Source organism: Pleurodeles waltl, chromosome 6 (genome assembly GCF_031143425.1).
Source record: "Pleurodeles waltl isolate 20211129_DDA chromosome 6, aPleWal1.hap1.20221129, whole genome shotgun sequence".
Lineage (NCBI taxonomy): Eukaryota > Metazoa > Chordata > Amphibia > Caudata > Salamandridae > Pleurodeles > Pleurodeles waltl.
This window is the reverse complement of record NC_090445.1, coordinates 1,275,077,021-1,275,097,161: the sequence shown is the minus strand read 5'-3', so window position 1 is coordinate 1,275,097,161 and position 20,141 is coordinate 1,275,077,021.

Below are 20,141 nucleotides of genomic sequence, written 5' to 3'. Positions count from 1 at the left end.
TTGTTTTTACTTTCTAAGGTTTTTTATTGTTTTATTTTTTTAAATTCTGTTTTATTTTTCAAATTAATTTATTTAATTTTTTTGCATTTTGCCTTAATCCATCCGTCCATCTTTTCATTCACCATAGGTGCACAGCCACACTACAGCATTCAGCTGCTTTAGGTATAATTCCACTTCCTCCTGGACCCCTTGGATGAGATGGACTGCAGACACATCAGCAGTGTCATTCATGTCTTTTTTAATGATTATCATTTTCCCCTGAACAACCTTGCCTGCCATAGATATTTTTAGGATTATTCCATTTATCCATGCGCCTCTCTGACTAACTTTAGAATAGATGGAGGTAAGCAAAGACCTATGTCCGTATGTTGTGTTGCTTGATTTTTCAATTAACTGTTATGGTATGGTGTTGTGGTTTGACTTTACAATGTTTGGATAAATTGTTATTTATTACATAAATAACCCGGCCACACTGATATTGCATTTGTCTGTACTGTTTCAACCTACAACAATGCCACTTTTCACTAACTACATGTTTGTCTTGCTTGGTTGATTTTAGGTGCACAGGAGAAGAAGAAACTCCTCCTGCAGTACTGCCAAAGAGAAGACCTGTACAGTGACTTCAGTCCTCCAATCTCTTAAACTTATTCAGCTTAGTGCCACTGCCAACTGAGAGCTTTATGATGGCACCAAAGAAAGTTGGTCTCAAGAAAGAGGTCAGTGAGAAGAAATAGCTTTCCACCAGTGCCATGCAAACCACAAACTTTTCCGGAAAGCGTGTGCCTGCCACGCTGGCATCTGGGGAGGAACCTGGGAGCAGCACTCCCGCATCAGCAGCACCATCCGAACCTAAGCCCAAGACCACATCTGTCAGTGAGGCAGCCACTGCAATCATGGCGACACTAACAAGCAGTGGCGTTGACTTTGATTTGTCACTTTTGCAAAGTAGCAGCCAAATATTTCAGGAAACAGAGCAAAGTGGACAGCAGCTGCAGCCAGCAATAGTAGATCTTTCTGAGGTTGGAGCAGGACAGGAGGTCAAGCTTCCTGCCAAGCAAGAACCTCCTCTTTTAGAATCATTGGCTCCCAGATCTCCAGCATGGAAAAGGAAGGGTACTACTCCACAATCTTTTCCAAGCACCACTTCTGATGATGATGATAGGGACATGGAGTGGACCCTGGCAGAGTCCTGGAGACACCAAGAGAGGCAAAGGAAAAGAAAAGTTCCTGAAAGCCTTAGAATCATGGAAGAGGATGAGGCGAAGGATGATGATGATGACAAGTTAGTCATTGTGGAAACTGCCACAGAGGAGTCCAAGATTAGTACTCAACCTGCTCTGAGGGATGTGGCACAAGTAGTGCCACCAGCTCACATATTTGTAAAGCCCCAGCTGAGACCTACACCAACCCCTACCTCATTAGAAGTATGTACTCCAGATAGGCAATCGATGACACACCCACCTACCTCCAGATTTTCTTTAGGCAGTGGCCCACTAAGAAAGTACTTCAGTTTGGGACATTTTTTACGATTAGCAAACAGGAGGATAACATTGAAATATGCTCTATTTGCCACACAAGTGTTCTTCGAAGTAAGTCTGGTTCACATTATGGTACTGAAAAATATGGTGGGAGGAGCTCCTTAAAAAAAATGCTGGACGTGGTTGTGGTGGTGAAGGTGAGGAGATCCGGGAAACATCAGTTACAACTCCAATCATGGTGATAGGTGATGAAGAAGAGAGTAGCATCATCATGAAAAGCAGCCCTGTACCCAGCAGTGCATCAGAATCACCCATTCAGCGACCTCACAATGACCCAAGAGGGCTCAGAGTCAGACCCAGATACCACGGCATACAGTGACTGCTTCACAATGCACATTGAGTCTACCACCACTTACTTCTGGAAAGTCACCTGTGTCAGTGGCTCCAGGAAAGAAGAAAATCCATGCTACTATAGGAGGCATGTTTCAGCAGGAGGGACCCTACAACCGCAACCACCCAATGGCACATTTGTACAAAGGGAAGCTGGCAAAAAATGTTAGCACTGAATCTCCTCCCTTTTTCTTTTGTGGGAGGAGTGAGATTCTTAGAATTTGTGGCGGCCTTCTGCCCGAAATGGAAGGTTCCAAGTCGGACCTATATTGCCAGAGTTGCTGTTCCAGCTCTGCATCACGATGTGCTGCAATTGTTTGGACAAGCTTTGCAGCAAAGTGTTGTCCACAATATCCACGTGACGACAGACATGTAGACCAGTTGTAAGGCAAATGATTGCATGTGCATCACTGCACACTAGATCTCTTTTGCGGGGGTAAAGCAAAAGCTATCTACAGGCTTTGCCCTGAAGAAATTTTTAAGATTTACGGCGCAGTACAGCAGAAGCCTTGTTCACCACTGAGAAATCACATACAGCTGCAAACATCTTGGATGAATTTAACAGCAAGGAGTCTGAATGGCTGTGACCCAAAAGTCTCTGAATTAGATTTCTCACCACAGAAAATAGCAGTAACACAGTCAAGGCCATAGCTGATGGTGGCTATTTCAGTGTCCTACATTTGGCACACTGCATCAACCTGTTTGTACAAGACTTTCTCAAGTAAGCAACATACTGACTATCTGCAGACAAATCTGCACTCATTTCAGCTATTCTTTTAAATCTGGAAGTAGTTGCAGATTTTTTAGCATGCTAATTGAGTACCAGTTAAAGCACTGATAAAGGAAGTGGCAACACGTTGAAACTTGACCTATTACATGTTGCAATGTCTATGTGAGCAGTACAGATATATGTCATTCAAAGAGGAGGGGGTGGAATTGGGAAAGCTATGACCACAGATGCGGACAAATGGGGCCTAATCAAATGCCTGACACAGATGCTACTCCCCTTTGAGGTTTTCACACAGGAAGTTATCAAGGAGGACGGTACGATCAGCCAAGCTATCCCATTGTTGCATTTGTTACAAGACCAGCTAAGGAAGGTGTCTGAAATGTTTGCACTTGGGGGTGTGAATGAAAACTCAGAAGTGCATGCCTTGGTTGAGAGCATAATCTTTCGCTTGGCTTGTAATGCAAAGCTGCAAAATGACATAATCTCATCCAAAGAGTATATTCGTGCTACCCTAACTGATCCACTACAAACAGTTTCTGCCCACTTGCATTCCTTTTTTTGAAGGGGATGTTTAAAAAAACAAGTGGTGGATTGTTGAGCAAGCCAGACACCAGAAAGAATGGCTGGAACTTAGAGTCCCACTCCATAGTTCTAGGGTGCCACCTTCAAATTCCAGAGAGGACAGTCTTGTCTCATCAGAGCATCCAACACCCCCAATAGGAACACCGGCAATAACAGCAACAGAACTGGACCCAACCTCTTCATTGGCTTGGTTTCACGTGTCAGGTCTTAAGTCAAGTGCATAGAGGAAGGCAAAAGAGGTTGAGCAAGTGGTGGCACCAATGACCATTCATAGGATGTTCCAGAAATATGTGGATGACCCACAAAAAGGTAGATCAAAACCTGTTGGTGCATTGGTATGGAACTATCCGCCAATCCCCAGAGTTCAGCAGGCTGCCAATAAAGTATCTAGATTGTCCTGGAACCAGCGTGTCTGCTGAGTGTGTGTTCAGTGCACCTCAAACCGCAGAGAGATTTACCATGATCAAAATGAACCAGCATTTCATACACCTGATTACACAGTTCCTAAAACGCCACAGGAGGAGGAAGATTGGTCAGACTCAAGTGTGTTTGCTGACCAACTTCTGGGTGAACTACCTGAGATTAAGGATAAACTTTACTTTCCGGAATGAGTATGCCAATGCCACCATAGAACTTTCTAAGTATTTTTAGTTGAACTTCTTTTGTTGCACAAAAACAAACATAGCTAGTGGAACATTGTGTTGGTATAGGCTTTATGCTGCCCCACCAATTTTAGTCACATAGATGGCCAGATTGGAGTTGGACCTGTAAAGAAGCCTCCACATTCCCTTCAGAGCATTGGAAACAATGCCTGCCCCCCTCACATGCCATTGCCTGTCCTTTTTTTGCATCGCTTAGCAGGGCTGCCCCAGACGATCATTGATGAAAAGACTGCCAATGACAAATTCCAATGTGTTGCTAAAATCAAAGAGGCGATACAATTGTGTATCTACCATGTGCTTGGATTGGAGGAGGTAACTATTGCACCAATGAGTGAAGATATATTGAGTGATTGTGAGTGATGATTGATGATGTATGTGGTGGCAGACAGTGAGGGAGGGTGTTCCAATTGGTAAACTTCATTTTGATGATTTGCAATGTTTGGGGACTCATGGGTGATCATTTTTACTAAAGGTGATTGGCCTTTCAAACTTAGTGAAGTTTACCTGCAGGGTGCAGTTATTTTTATGGTGTGTCAGAGACCAGACCAGTCACTTTAGTTAACAAACACAAAGTTACACAAAATACTCAAATTATGTCTCTCTATTTGCTCTTCAAATGCAGTGCACTATCTATCTTGCTCGGGTGAGAGTGGGATGGAGTTACTCGGAATCAGGAGGTGGAGGATGGAAGGACTCAGGGCGGGACTAGCTCAACAGCTAAAGGAAGAAAGTTATCAACTTCAAACAGAATCAATGATGATGATGAAGACTCTGAGTCCTAGTACTCATCAGTTCAGTTGACTGGAGAGAGGTGTGTTGATTTGAGAAATGCTGATAAGTGTATCTCTGCTGCATTGCTGGCTCTTCCTCTGAGTTCTCTTGGTACACTCCCGACTTCTCATGAAGCTTACCTTACTTCCATCTATCCTTCTCCTTTACTATACAGTACAATTACTGTTTTTTAATATGCAGGCTTCCTCATAGCTCTCTCCTGCATAAACAAAAACTGGATGAAAGCTCAACACTGCAGCTTACCTACTGGATAGATTCAGCCAGTCACCCAAGTGTGATGGCAGTTACCCAAGTGTAATGGACATTCCAAAAAGAATGCAGATGCACCACCCAATTTGGCAACACAATATCATTTCCGTCTTAACAATCCTAAATTTTAGAACTGAGTGGGTTAACTTCTCTCCTCCATAACTTCAATTTCTCAGACCTAGAAGACAGAACATTTAGAAATATACTATCTTGGGTCTCTCTGGGGCTGAAGGACTGTTTGCAATCCATTTAACTGAACTGTGTCATACTCATTCCTTCATTTCCTTCCACAATAGATTGATGATGGTGTGCTGCTCAGCCACTGATGAATATTTTCATTGTTTCTTTAGTGTAGTGTTTTTCTTTGTCACACATTTCTCTAAATCCCCTTTCCCATTTATTCATCGAACCCCTAACTCTCTTTCCCCGGGCTGTGTGATTTTGTTTTAGGTGTGACTTAATATTACACCATAAATGCATTACATATCTGCTGGGGTGTATGTGGTGAAAGCAAACCCAACTCACTGCATGATCTTCTATTAACTGAGCATTAGCCCACATCAGCCCCATTTCCCCACCCTTGCATCATTCGTCAACATCATCATTCAGGCCTTATTTTGTGTGTTACATAAATGCTTAACCTTGTCCACACCATACTGACTCTGAGCCCATTTCTCTTGACTCGAGGATTCAAGTTCCTAAGTTTAGTTTTCATTAAATACTAGCTCCCCATTGCTCACAAGAAGTTAATATTGCTAGTTTTTATTATTATATCAGGTCTTCTTTGTTGGTTGTCATCAATCACACTGCCATTGTGGTAGTCTGGTTGCAGGCTTTCTAAACTTATGATATACTGTAATATAACCCACTAACTCTCTCTTTTCTTTCAATCTAGTTGACAGTGATGAATAACTCTTTGATTGATCCTACAGTTAAAGTTCGCATAGGTGGAAGTGGCACCTTACTTGTGATGTCTTCCCTGATAGTGTGTTAGTCTGCTTCTAATACTATCACACCATAAGACAGCACCTTGGGAAAACCCTGCAGTAGGAAGACTGAGGTACCAGCCCCCGCTTCATCTATTCAGGTAAGAGAACTATGGATTGAAGTGAACACATTTAGTTAATAATAACAGGCAATGACAATCACCCCAATGTGTCAATATAGTTACAGAGGGCAGTAGAGAAAGGGTATAACTAACTGACATACAGTATTTTAAACAGGCTTAAAAAACAGGCTACACTAAAAGGCAGGAGAGCAAACTAAAACACCAAAATCAAGATTTGAGGTATAAATAAAGTAAAATAAAATATAACCCTTTTATTATGTACAATTATAAAACCCACCTTTTCAACCCACACCAGGCCCTCCCCCTCCCTAAACAAATTGCCCCATTCCCAACCAAAGTCTAATAAAACGAATTCCAAAGCCCAACAAAAGTCCAAATAAAATGTCCAAAGGAAAACAACCCAGACCCAACTCCCTCTGCAACCCTCTCCAACCACACAAGTGTCCCTCCTACCAAACAAAATTTGAAAAAAGGATTTAAAAGAGGGCGTTTTCCATGCGGGTCCAGAGATCATTTAGGGTTGCCTCTATCTGTTCCACCCAGAGGTTCAGATACATGAGGTGTTGGAGGATGCAGCACTGGAATAGGTGGTCCGAGAGTGGTGAGGCAGAGATGGGCATCTGCCACCTGGCAATAGTGCTGATGGTATTGTTGTTACAACTGGCAGACTGGAGGTGCTGGCAGCTTGTTGGATGAAATTGGACCCACTGTTATTTTGGCAGCTGCTTGGGCCTCATCCTCCTCTTGAAGAGTCACCATATGCTGGTATTGTGGGCAGATGGCATCCAACCTCTGAAGCCGCAGTCAGGCAGCTATCTCCTGGTATGTAGGAGGATGTCCGCCAGGAGCAGATATAGCAAGGAAAAAAAGGAAGCTTACAAATTGTAAACAGTGCTCTGTGCAAACAGTTGTTGAAAAAGTAGAGTGGAACAGTAGCAGTACACTGAGGGTCCCTGGGGGCCATTAGAATTTGATGTGGCCGATTACATGATACTGGGACATTTTTTTACCCACACATGCCTAACTGCCGTTTGACAAATGTTGAAAGCATAACATTTGAACTGGCATGAATCAGTTAAGGAGGCCATTAAATGTAAATCACCTGTACATAAATGTGACACATGCCAAAAGGAATTTTTCAATTTGTTTTAGGTGGCTGGGGCAGAACTTTAGAAAGAATAAAGGACTGAAGTACTGGAATGTTACTGAGTGGGCACTAGGAGGAAAGGGGAACAAATCTTGTTTTAAGTTTGCAATGTATTGACAACTTTGTAAATGCCCCATGAACTGAAGCAGATGTACATTGCACAAACAATATTATTGTACTGCTGAATTGACCCACCCTGCAGTTATATCATAGTAAGATGGGTGACTAATGGGCAGGGAGGTAATGAATGATTATGAGTGGGAGTATGCATATCTGCCTTGCTTAACCCTTTGCTGCCAGGCCTTTTCCCCTCAGGTGCCAGGCCTTTTTTGGCTATTTAGAGCAGTTTGCACTTAGCCCATCATAACTTTTTGTCCACATCAGCTACCCACGCCAAATTTGCGTCCTTTTTTCCCAACATCCTGGGGATTCTAAAGGTACCCTGAGTTTGTGGGTTCCCCTGAAAATGACCAAGGAATTAGCCAAAATACAGCAAACATTTAGTTTAAAAAAAAAACAAAATAGGAAAAAATGGCTGCAGAAGAAGGTTTGTGTTTTTTTCCCTGAAAATGGCATCAGCAAAGGGTTTGTGGTGCTAAAATAACCAGCTTCCCAGCTTTCAGAACCAGGCAGACTTGAATCAGAAGACCACATTTTTTCAACACAATTTTGGCATTTTACTAGGACATACCCCATTTTCACTATTTTTGTGCTTTTAGCCTCCTTCCAGTTAGTGACAAAAATGGATATGAAACCAATGCTGGATCCCAGAAAGCTAAACATTTCTGAAAAGTAGACAAACTTCTGAATTCAGCAAGGGGCCATTTGTGTAGATCCTACAAGGGTTTCCTAAGAAAATAACAGCTAAAATAAAAAATATTGAAATTGAGGTGAAAAAACAGCCTTTTCTCTCCACATTTGACTCTGTAACTTTTTCCTGCGATGTCAGATTTTTTAAAGCAATATACCGTTACCTCTGCTGGGCTCGTCTGGTTGTGGGGATATGTAGGGCTTGTAAGTTCATTAAGAACTCTAGGTACCCAGAGCCAGTAAATGAGCTGCGCCTTGCAATGGGTTTTCATTCTATACCGGGTGTACAACAATTCACTTGGTGAAATATAATGAGTGAAAAATAGGTATCAAGAAAAACTTTGTATTTCCAAAATGGGCACAAGATAAGGTGTTGAGAAGTAGTGGTTAGCCGGCACCTAGCCAACCAAACCTGTGCATTTTTTAAAAACTAGACACCTAGTGGAATCCAGGATGGGGTAACTTGTGGGGCTTTCACCAGGTTCTGTTACCCAGAATCCTTTGCAAACCTCGGAATTTGGCCACAAAACACTTTTTCCACACACTTCAGTAACAAAAAGTTCTGGAATCTGAGAGGAGCCACATATTTCGTTCCACCCAGCATTCCCCTAAGTCTCCTGATAAAAAAGATACCTCACTTGTGTGGGTAGGACTGGTGCCCGCAACAGGAAATGCCCCAAAACACAACGTGGACACATCACATTTTCCCAAAGAAAAGAGAGCTGTTTTTTTGCAATGGGCCTAGCTGTGGATCTTGGCCTCTAGCTCAGCCGGCACCTAGGGAAACCTACCAAACCTGCACATTTTTGAAAACTAGACACCTAGGGGAATCCAAGTTGGGGTGACTTGTGGGGCTCTCACCAGGTTCTGTTAGCCACAATTGTTTCAAACCTCAAAATTTGGCCAAAGAAAACACTTTTTCCTCACATTTCGGTGACAGAAAGTTCTGGAATCTGAGAGGAGCCACAAAGTTCCTTCCACCAGCGTTCACCCAAGTCTCCTGATAAAAATGGTACCTCACTTGTGTGGGTAGGCCTAGTGCCCACGAAAGGAAATGCCCCAAAACACTATCTGGACATATCAAAATCAAAATTATCAAATGCAAAATTAACTGTTTTTGTGGGGGGGGGCACCTGCATTTTTGGTCCTGGGCTCAGCAGCCATACAGGGATACCTACCAAACCCAGACATTTCTGAAAAATAGACACTCCACGGAGTCCAGGGAGGTGTGACTTGATGGATCCCCCAGTGTTTTCTTACCCAGAATCTTCACCAAACCTCAAATTTTGTTAAAAAATCACATTTTTCCCACATTTCTGTGTGGGATCACTGCACCGGGACAAATTTCCTACCACACAACATTCCCCTCAGTCTTCTGGTAAAAATGGTACCTCATTTGTGTAGGTGGGCCAAGTGCCTATGACAGGGAAGAGCCAAAAACATAAAAACATGTCACAATTGAAGGGGTACCAAAGCAGGTCCAAAAGGGCAGTTTGAAAAAAAAGAACTTTTGGCTGTCAAATGAGGCAGACTTTTTATCAGTATAGATGAGACAATGCTAGGCGGTAGGAATTTTGTAGATTCCTGCAGATTCCGGAAGGTTCGATCACAAAAACGTGTGATTTCTAGCAAAGTTGGAGGTTTGCAGGGCATTGTGGGTAAGAAAATGGTGCAGGTGTATGTGAAGCACACCACCCTGGACTCACCCAGATGTTTAGTTTTCAGAAGTGTCTAGTTCTTGTGGATTTTTCTACATGGCAGCATCCCAAAGTCCAAAAAGTACAGCCCTCACCATTTCAAGTGGGACGATTTTGAGAGTTAGTGAAGCTCTCATGGCCCAAATGTAAAACCAAAACCCCAAATAATCAAATGTCCTCTTGATTGCCATGGGATAAGATGGTTTAGTGTGTGGGAGAAGAGTTGAAAGACTGTTACCCCCTTCAGTTGGGATATAACCATGCCCATAATGGTTGGAAGATACCACCCCACTATTTGTTTTTAATTCCCTGGCATCTAGTAGGCTTTCTGCCCCCTGCGGTGTGGATCAGGGGCGATTGCCCTATCTGCTCACCGGTGGGCAGAACAACTTTGGCCCCATTTATTTGGGGTGAGGGAATGGCCATACCCCCACCCTCTTATTTTGAAAACAAAATCTTCCCTGGTCTCTGGTGGGCTTCCTGCCCCCCTTGGTGGCAGATGGGCCTTCCAAAAATATAGCCAACAGTAAGGTGCCCCCATGGGGAGATTCCCTTGCCCAAGGGGCTGACCCCCCAAACAAAACACACACATACCCACACACCGATCCCTGGTGCCTAAGTGGTTTCTGCCCCCAGGGGCAGATCGGCCTAATAGAAATAGGCCGACCTGCCCACCAGCGGGGCAGAAATGCTCTAAAATAATTTCCCCTCAGGGGAATGACCCTTGCCTAAGGGGTCACTCCCCTTGCATGAAATTGATGCAAAAAAATAAAAATTCCTGGTATCTAGTGGTTTCTGCCCCCGTGGGGGCAGAATGGTGTAATACAAATACGCAGATCTGTCCCCAAGAGGGGGCAGAAATGGCCTAAAGACAATTTTCCACCCAGGGGAGCGACCCTTGCCTAAGGGGTCGCTCCCGCCATATAAAAAAATTAAACAAACAAAAATAAAATCCCTGGTGTCTAGGGATTTCTAAACCCCCCCCACCCCCCCCCACCCCCCACCGGGGCAGATTGGCCTAATTATAAGAGGCTGAGAACAAAAAATGCATAAAAATAATTTGCCCCCCTGGGGAGCAGCCCTTGCCCAAGGGGCCGCTCCCCATATACATAGACAAAAAAAATTCCCTGGTGTCTAGTGGGTATTTGAGCTGTCCCATCGCTTTGCGATGGGGCAGCAGAAATGCAGAGAGAGACATGAAAGGAGGGGAAAGCCCTTTCCTCCCCTTTCATGCCTCTCTCGCCCCCTCCACGTGATCGAAGGAGAAATGGTTTTGCATTTCTCCTAAGATCCACACTGGAAGCTGAGCTGAGCTTCCAGAGCGGTGGGGGCAGCCTCTGATGTGGTCAGCACGCGATTGTGCATGGATGTCATCAGACGCTGCGGGTGTGGAAGGGGAAATGATTCCCCTTCCATCCCTGCCCAGGGGAGGGTGGTGCCAGGGCTAGTGCTTCCCCCCAGAGCCGGTAGCTGGACGTAACGGTTACATCCTTGCCACCTACTCATGCATTTCCCATCCCTCACCTATGCATCCTTTCACTCACCCACCCATCCTTTCATTAATATACCATTTCAATAATGTTTTCTTTTATCCGTCCAGCCTTCGTAACTGCTCAATATCGCAGTGTTTGCCATCAATAATGTATCACATATAAAACTCTCAGCCATTAATGCCCCACCCCGAAATTGGGTTTGGAACCTTATAGCCCTAGCGAGTAGATGCTGCACAACAGGGGCATGCACCAACTATGACTTCTCATGCCCAGGGAATGGACTAGGCTGCAAGTGAGCCAGTCCTCGGGAGATTCAACCAGCTACTCCCAAAGCAAGGAGCAGCTGGTGGTAGTAAAAAAAAACACTTACTTATTTCAGTAACAACATCCTCTGGTACACCTACCCCAGCTCCGTGCTCTCCGTAATGGAGGGAGAGCTCGCAGGGGCGGTGCATTTCACGAGGGGGGGGTGGGTGTCCTAGAAACAAAAAGCGTACTGAGGAACACAGTCCGAGATAATGACAGCCATCTTAAAGAGTGCGATGGTGTCTAACTGCAGACTTAGGAAAGTGGTGCAAATCTTAAAGTACTGCAGGGGTGCCCTGTGTGTGGATAGGTGTCACAGTAACAGAAAGAGGACTAGAGAAATCAGTCTGGAATAATGGCGGCCATCTTAGAGTGTGGAAGGGTAACAAACTACAGACTCTAGGTAAGAGGTGGCCAACTTTGAGTGTGGCAGGGGTACCCCATGTATAAAAACACTGGGGAAGAGGGCTAAAAGGATAACACTCCTCCCAATCACCCAGCAAAGTGCAGATGACCAAGAAGTGCCATAAATGGTCATTGCGAGTTGAGCTGAGGTGATGACCATCAAAGTATGGGTAAATGACGCAGAGGTGATGCCCCAAGCTGCTGGTGTGTGCATAAGCTGTGTCCCTACCGGATGTCATGAAAATAAAGACCAAGGGATTTCCTCATTAAGTCCCATGACATGAGTCTTTAGTTTGGGCACCCATCTTTGTTCTTTCTCAAACAGTCTCTTGGCACTGTGTCTAGTATCATTCATTTTAATTCATTAGGTGTGTGATCCTGCAAAATGAAATGGTGAGTAAGTCTTGTAGAGGCTCGCTGACATCTAATCATGCTCCGGTGTTCCTTGATGCAGGTCTTTGCCATTCTAGTAGTCATGACTATGTAGCGGATGTCGCAAGGGCATTGAATCATGTAATGCAGTACTTGGTGCAGCAATTGGTATGTCTGTGTAGTTGCCAAACCCGGCCTCCGGGCACGGGACTCGTAATCCCCAGGGCAACACTGCTTGTAGCGCTGCCCTGGCAGATTGAGACCGCCGGCACTGCTAGGCCGTCAGCTGGCAAAACAGTGGCGGTGCCAGCGGTCGGACCATGGCGCTTTCGCCACATAATAATGTGGAGGCCTGACAGTCGCATTAGAGGTGATCCGACCACCACTGCGAGCCTGGCTATCCTAAGACTGTCAGACTCGTAATTAGGGCCTTGATTTTTCATTGTTTTTTAATACAAATTGTACTATGTTTTCAACCATACATTCAATTCAGTAATATATGTTTTCACAAGTTTATAAAAAAAAATGTATTAACACTTAGGTGGTCATTATGAATTCGGCGGTCCCTGGAAGCTGGCTGTGGTGTCACACCGCCGCCAGTCCAACGGAGTAGACTGTCATATCATGACCATGGCAGTGATCTGAATAGAACACAGCCAATACACTGTCAGTACCACCAGTGCAGACGGACCACCGCTGCTGGAGGTAGGTATCTCCAGGCCGGCAGAGACCATGTTTCCGGCGAGCATATTATGAGGTTGCACATCGCCAGGATTTCTGGGGCGGTCCCACTGCCATGAAAAGCCTGGCGGAAACTAACAAAATGAAAGGAGACACCCACCTTCAACACAACCATGTCTGCAGCAGCCATGGAACCAGAACTTGATGTCTTCCCACTGCTCCTGCTGGCCAAACAATTCCAGAACCTGCGACGGTGTCTAAGACAACAACCATAAGTGTACCTTCCTAGCACACACTGGAGGGGAAGCCATTAGTACACTCCCACACACAACACACACACCTGGCACGGCTAGTGATGGCCAAACACACATGCAAAAAAACACCCGTACCAACACACACACACCTATATACATACACACACCCCTACATAAACACACACAAACAATGCACACCATGGCCAACATACACATGCCATACACACACCACATACACACCACACTGCCAGTGTCAAACACATTCATACACAACACCACTGAGTCACACAATGATGACACCATCACAACCACACAAATGCATTGGTAGAGAGGCACATCGCACACATCCACAGGACAACACATATTGGCAGCAGCACGAAACAACAACACACAACCAACCCAAACCAAAACACTGCCTAACAACGTGTCAGATCGCACGCTACGTCCACCCAAAACACAAAGCACATCACACACAAGGAGCCACACACCACTACCACATCCATTGTCCATAGCACAAGTCACCTTACACAACTCATGCTGCGACACAAACACATCACATACACAGAAGACACACACCAAATCACACAAATACAACACATACATGTGGAAGGAAAGGCAGGACAAGTTTGTTACCCTCAACACCAACTGTACTGTGGGGCAGATATATTGAGATAAAATATGTCATCAGAAAAATAAACTATGTACAATATAGGCCTGCTGGCCAGTTCAAAGGTTTTCAGTGCCCAGGCACACTGGGCAAAGTTTCTGGCCTTACTTGACTCCTGACTACAAAGTGGCCTCCACATGGCAGGGGCATCAATGGGGCAGGCAGGCACCTCAGGGGTGAGGGGGCAAAGGGGGTATTTGGGTTTGGGAGGCGGGTCCTTTGGTTTGGGTTTTGGTTTGGGGGGCTTTGGGTTTCGTTTTAGGCATTGGGGGAGGGCCCTTGGGTTTTAGTGGGAGTTGTATTTTTTGCAGGAGTAAGGGCATGGGCAGTACCTGGGGGCATGGGAGGACTGAGAGGACTTGGAGGTGGAAAGACTGGGTTTGCGAGGGTAACTGAGTGCTTGGGGGAACCACAGTCTGGGACAGTGGAAATGAACAGGGAAAACTCATAAAGGAATCTTTTTTTAGGGACAAAAGGGTGGTCATGGGAAAAACATTTGGGAGTGGAGGGAGAGGGAGTGGTTGAGAGGTATGTAGGTGTCTTGGATGCAGGTACATGGGCAAAAGCCATGTGTGTGCTGGGTGTCTGTTGGGTGGGTGAGTGCGGATGTTTAGGTGTCTTGGGAGGAGGGGGAAGAGATGCAGGGAGATGCCATGGTGGATGTGTGAGTGTCTTGTGGGTGGTACCTGCAGGTAAGGAGGATGTGCTGCATGTGGGGGTGTTAGTAGTCATGGTGAGTGCGCATGTGGTGTATGGGGTGGATGTATGCCGGTTGGCTATTGTGGTGACGGTGGGCATGAGGGGACATGTGGCTGTATCTGGGAGTGTTGATGTGGTGATATCAGGATTGAGTGGTGTTGTGTCTGTGAGGGAGGAGGTGGTGGAGGAGTCTGTGTAGGGAGTGGATGTTGTTGTGTCTGCATGTGTAAGTTGTCTGTGTGCATGGTGGTGGTGGGTCTCGTGGTGCCTGTTTTTGTCTTTGTAAATCGTGTCTGTTGCGTGGATGAACAGTGGTCTGACTGTGTGCTCTGGATGGGTGTGGGGAGAGGGGTGTATGAATGGGCACAGGTAGCTGTAGGGGGGACTGAAGATGAAGGGACACTGGCTGCCATCAATGAGAAGGCCAGAGCCTGAAAGGATCTCTGCAGGGCAGTCAGGGCACTGTGAATGCATTCCAGGTAGTGATTGGTCTGCTGCATCTGTGATGCAGGTCCCTGGATTGCATTCATGATGGTTGACTGTCCAACAGAGATGGACCTCAGGAGGTCAATAGCCTCCTCATTGAGGGTAGCAGGGCTGACTGGGGCAGGGGCAGAGGTGCCTTCGGTGAAGGAGATGCCCACCCTCCTGGGTGAGCAGGTACGGGCAACTGGATGGGGAGCTACAGGGAAGGAGGTGCTTGTAAGGGGGGGTGGCAGACAAGGATGGTGCTGGGCTTCTCCCAGATGGGTCTGCCACCGCCAGGGAGCATCCATCAGAGGAGGAATCAGAAGAGAATGTTGAAGATCCGGTCTCCCCCTTGGCACTTCCTTCGCCCTCAGTCCCACTGGTCCCCTCGGTTCCACTGGTGTCAACCTCCTGGGTCCCGTGGGCTGCAGCTTCCCCACTCACTAGTGCCCCATTGTAGGAGACTGGCCTGGTTTGTAGTGGGAACCGTGGGTACTTACACCTTATACCAGGTCCAGTTATCCCTCATTAGTGAAATGTAGTAGTGTTCTAGCAGATTAGGCTGATAGAGGTAGCTATAGCAGAGGAGCTTAGGCTGAACTAGGAGACTTACAGAGGTTCTGCAATGCTACTTATAGTTACACAGTACTTATGCACAAGTAAAGACAATACTCACTGTTACCAAAAATAAAGGTAGTTTATTTGGGTGACACAAGCCCAAAAATATTTTAGAGGCAATACTCCTTTTGGAGGTAAGTATTATACACAATATATACACTAGACATCAAAATAAGGTAAGTAATTAGACATAGGATAGGGCAAACAATAGGAAATATTATAGAATGCAATGGGAGAAAAAAGTTCTAGGGGCAACACAAACCATATACTAAGAAAGTGGAATGCAAATCTCGAATTCCCCCCTAGACAAGTGAGGTGAGTAGAGAATTGCTGGGAGAGTAAGAATATATCAAAGTTAAGCAAAATACCCCACCCCAGAGCCCAGGAAAGGTGGAGTAATGTACTGCAAGTTTCTTCATGACACACTACAAGTCGTGATTAGAGTTATTGCAAGAACCAAGAAAGACTGCAAACAACAAATGGTGATTCCTGGGCCTGAGGACCTGCAAAGGAAGGAGACCAAGTCCAGAAGTCGGAAGGAGTTTCAGGAAGGACAGGAGCCCCTGCCAACCCAGAAGAGGATGAAAAAGAAGAGTCCCCAGTTGGATGAAGACTGCAGGAATGCACCCAAGGAAGATGTCAGAGGGCTCCTGCATGCATGATGCAATGGATGTCCCACGAAGAGATGTTGGATGCAGGTGAGTTTTAGTGCTGGATTCATCCAACAAGCCTTGGTTCAGGCAAAGTTGCGTTTTGCATCAAAGTGGCACTGTCTGGACCCAGGAGGGACCTGGGGGCCTCAACTCTGTGTGAGAAGGAAGAGGGGGCTCTCAGCACTTCACAGAGCATTCAGTCACCATACAGCACCTACGGGAGTCCCAGGACACGGGGACAAAGGAGGTGCAAAATGTGGTTTGTGGAGCACTACAAAGGAAGGTCCCATTGAGTGGATCGTCACAGGCTAGAGAGCTGGGGACCTGGGCCAGGCTGTGCACGAAGGAATTCAGCAAATAGTGCACAGAGGCCTCAGGAGATGAAGAAGACGCAGTGCAAAGGGGTACTGTCGTACTTGGGGAAGGCAAGCTCTTACCTCCTCCAAATTGGGACAGCAGGACCTTAGGACAGTCTGTGTCGAAGGGGTCTACCACCTGTGTTCCAAGAAGCACACTCTTTGCCAGGAGAGGAGTCCAAGACAACCAGTCGTCAACTTAGAAGGTGCCTGCATGAGCAAGGAAGTGACTCCGTCACTCCACAGGAGATTTCTTTGGTCCTTCTGGTGCAGGATGAAGACTGGGAGTCCCCAGAGTGTGCACACCATGGAAACTGTTGCAGTTGTTGGCTGGAGCTGAAGTTACAGAGGAAAAGTCACGCTCATGGATACTTTGTTGCTGTTATAGCAGTTCCTGGAGCAGTCTGCAGTCAGAGGATGAAGTAGTAGTGGCAGAGGATTCCTGCTGGAAACTTGCAAGTAGAATCTGAAGAGAAATCCACAGGAGAGAATCTAAATAACCCTGAGAGGGGGATTGGCTACCTTGTCAGGTATGGGCCTATTAGGAGGGGTCTCTGATGTCACCTGCTGGCATTGGCCAATCAGAGGCCTCCAGGGTGCCCACACACCTTGGAAAACAAGATGGCTGAAGTCTGGGACACACTGGAGGAGCTCTGGGCACCACCCCTGGGGTGGTGATGGACAGGTGAGCGGTCACTCCCCTTTCCTTTGTCCAGTTTCGTGCCAGAGCAAACAAGTGTAGGGTCCCTGAACAAGTGTAGACTGGCGTATGCAAGGAGGGCACCATCTGCGCCCTTCAAAGCATTTCCAGAGGCTGGGTAGGCTACTCCTCCCAAGCCTGTAACACCTATTTCCAAAGGGAGAGGGTATAACAGCTCTGTCCCAAAGGAAATGCTTTGTTCTGCCTTCCTGGGACTGAACTGCTCAGACCCCAGTAGGCAAGAACCCTCTCTGTGAGGTGGCAGCAGCTGTAGCTGCATTGGAAGCCTCAGGGAGCTGGTTTGGCAGTACTGGGAGTCCATGGTGGAGCCCCCAGGATGCATGGAATTGGCTCCCCAATACCAGATTTGAAATGGGGGGACAATTCCATGATCATAGACACCTTACATGGCCATTTTCAGGGTTACCATTGTGAAGCTACATATAGGTATTGACCTATTTGTAGTGCACGCGTGTAATGACATCCTGCACTCACAAAGTCCCAGGAATTGGCCCTGGACTGCATGGGGGTACATTTGATAGTGCAAGGGTGCCCTCACACTTAGTAACTTTGCACCTAGCCTTCAGTAAATGAATGTTAGACATATAGGTGACTTATAAGTCACTTACGTGCAGTGAAAATGGCTGTGAAATAGTGTGTGCACTATTTCACGCAGGCTGCAGTGGCAGTCCTGTGAAAGAGTTTGTCTGAGCTCCTTATGGGTGGAAAAGGAAATGCTGCAGCCCATAGCAATCTCCTGGATCCCCAATGACCCTGGGTACCTAGGTACCATTTACTAGGGACTTATAAGGGGGATCGAGTGTGCCAATCGAAATTGGTAAATGAAGTCACTATCCTATAGTGATACATTTAAAAGCAGAGAGAGCATAAGCACTGAGGTTCAGGTTAGAAGAGCCTCAATGACACAGTTAAGCATTACTAACAACACACACATTAGGCCACAAACTATAAGCACTAGGGTCCTGGCTAGCAGGATCCCAGTAAGACAGGCAAACACACTGACATATAGGGTTTTCACTATGAGCACTGGGGTCCTCGCTAGCAGGATCCCAGTGACACAGTAAAAACACACTGACACACACTCACAAACAGGCCAAAAGTGGGGGTAACCATGTTAGAAAGAGCCTACTTCTCACACCCATCTCCTTTGCCTGATGATGATGATGCACACAAAGGCAGAGGAGGAGAGGGAGGGAGGGTGGAATGGGTCAATACCTACCCATCATTCACACAGAAAAACAACATATTATTCTGCTGGTATGGCATGGCAGGGCATGCTTTTACATTGACATGCATAACTGTGGGAAATCATAGAGGAAACAAAAGCTATGCTGAATAAACCTACTAATGTGAGAACATTGGCACTCATTTACTTGATGAAGGTTCCAACAATGCAGAGTTGCATAGTACTGGGCACATTTCCATGGTCGTTTACATCGACATATCCTGTACTCTTTACTCAACGAATCCTGCATGGTAAGGTAGCATGCCCACAAATCCATTACCAATGTGGTCAGTAATTTCTTGGTCCCCTGCAGCCATCCATACATTCAATAAAAAGCAGTTGACTGAGAACTCACAAATTACCTATGTCATAGTGGCAGAGTAATACTAATGGCAATGCCCTTACACCTCAGGTCTACTGATGCTGATGGAAGGAGCTGGTCTCTCAAATTATGTAAGGAGTGTCCAGACAAGCCCAAACATGAAATTAGACCCCTCATAAGTCACAGTCTGCACGGTATTGGCACACATAATCTATACAAATCCTGCCAGGGTGGCTGACACCCATAGTCGATGTGCATCTACCAATGATCTACACTACATCTTCCCACTAGTAGATTACCCAAACCCATACAAGCCTAACATTAGCAAGGTGTGAGTGTGTACTTACCCCTTTGTGGCTGCTGTGCTGCCCTCAAGTGCCCTTCCACCTCGGGGTACACCACCGCCAAAATGCAGGCCACTAGGGGAGTCAGGGTCCGACGGCACCCCTCCCTCTTTGGGAGGATGTCCCCAGCTGGGCCTCAGCGGTCTTACGGGCCCAGTGTCTCAGGTCCTCCCACCGCTCTCTGGAGTGGGTGCTCCGCTGGCTATGGTCCCCCAGGGTCTGCACTTGCTAATCGATGGCAGGCCAAATCCCCTTCTTCTGATGGGTGCTGACCTACATGGGTGGCACAGACAAAAGGAGAAAGTCATGTAGAGTGGCATCACAGCAACAGCAGTGAACTTCATACATCAGACACATCTCATCCCCACACTAATGTGTCTTAACACAAAAGCACCAACTCCTTTGCCACCTGCATGTATCCACTTAGTGTGTGCTGTCACAACGCCTTTTAGCCTCACACACCACTATCAGACAGGACAGTAACATTGGACTAACCTGCTGCCACATACAACTGTTCATACAGGGGTAGGACCCTGTCCACTAGCTTCCCCAACTCCTCCTGGGTGAAGGCAGGGTCCCTATCTCCTGCAGGACGTGGCATTATGGCTCCCAGAGAGTTTACACAACAACTCACTCAGTGGAGGTCTTGCACAAGTGTCAGGAGTCAAGTGAGCCACACAACAGAAAATGGCAGTCACAGCCAACACGTACATGACCGTCACCGCCGGCGGTGATCATCATTTGCCCCAGTCTCCCATAGGCAACAATGATATCCAATGAGGAGTTGCACAGCAGTTGTGACCACCTACCGCCATGACGACTAACGGTGACGGAATGAGGTCAGGACAGGAGGATGCCATTTTATATGTAGTTAGTATATTGTAGGTGAATATTAAGTACATCATAGATTAATTGAAGTGACATGGGCATAGATTGACTATGTTCACACAC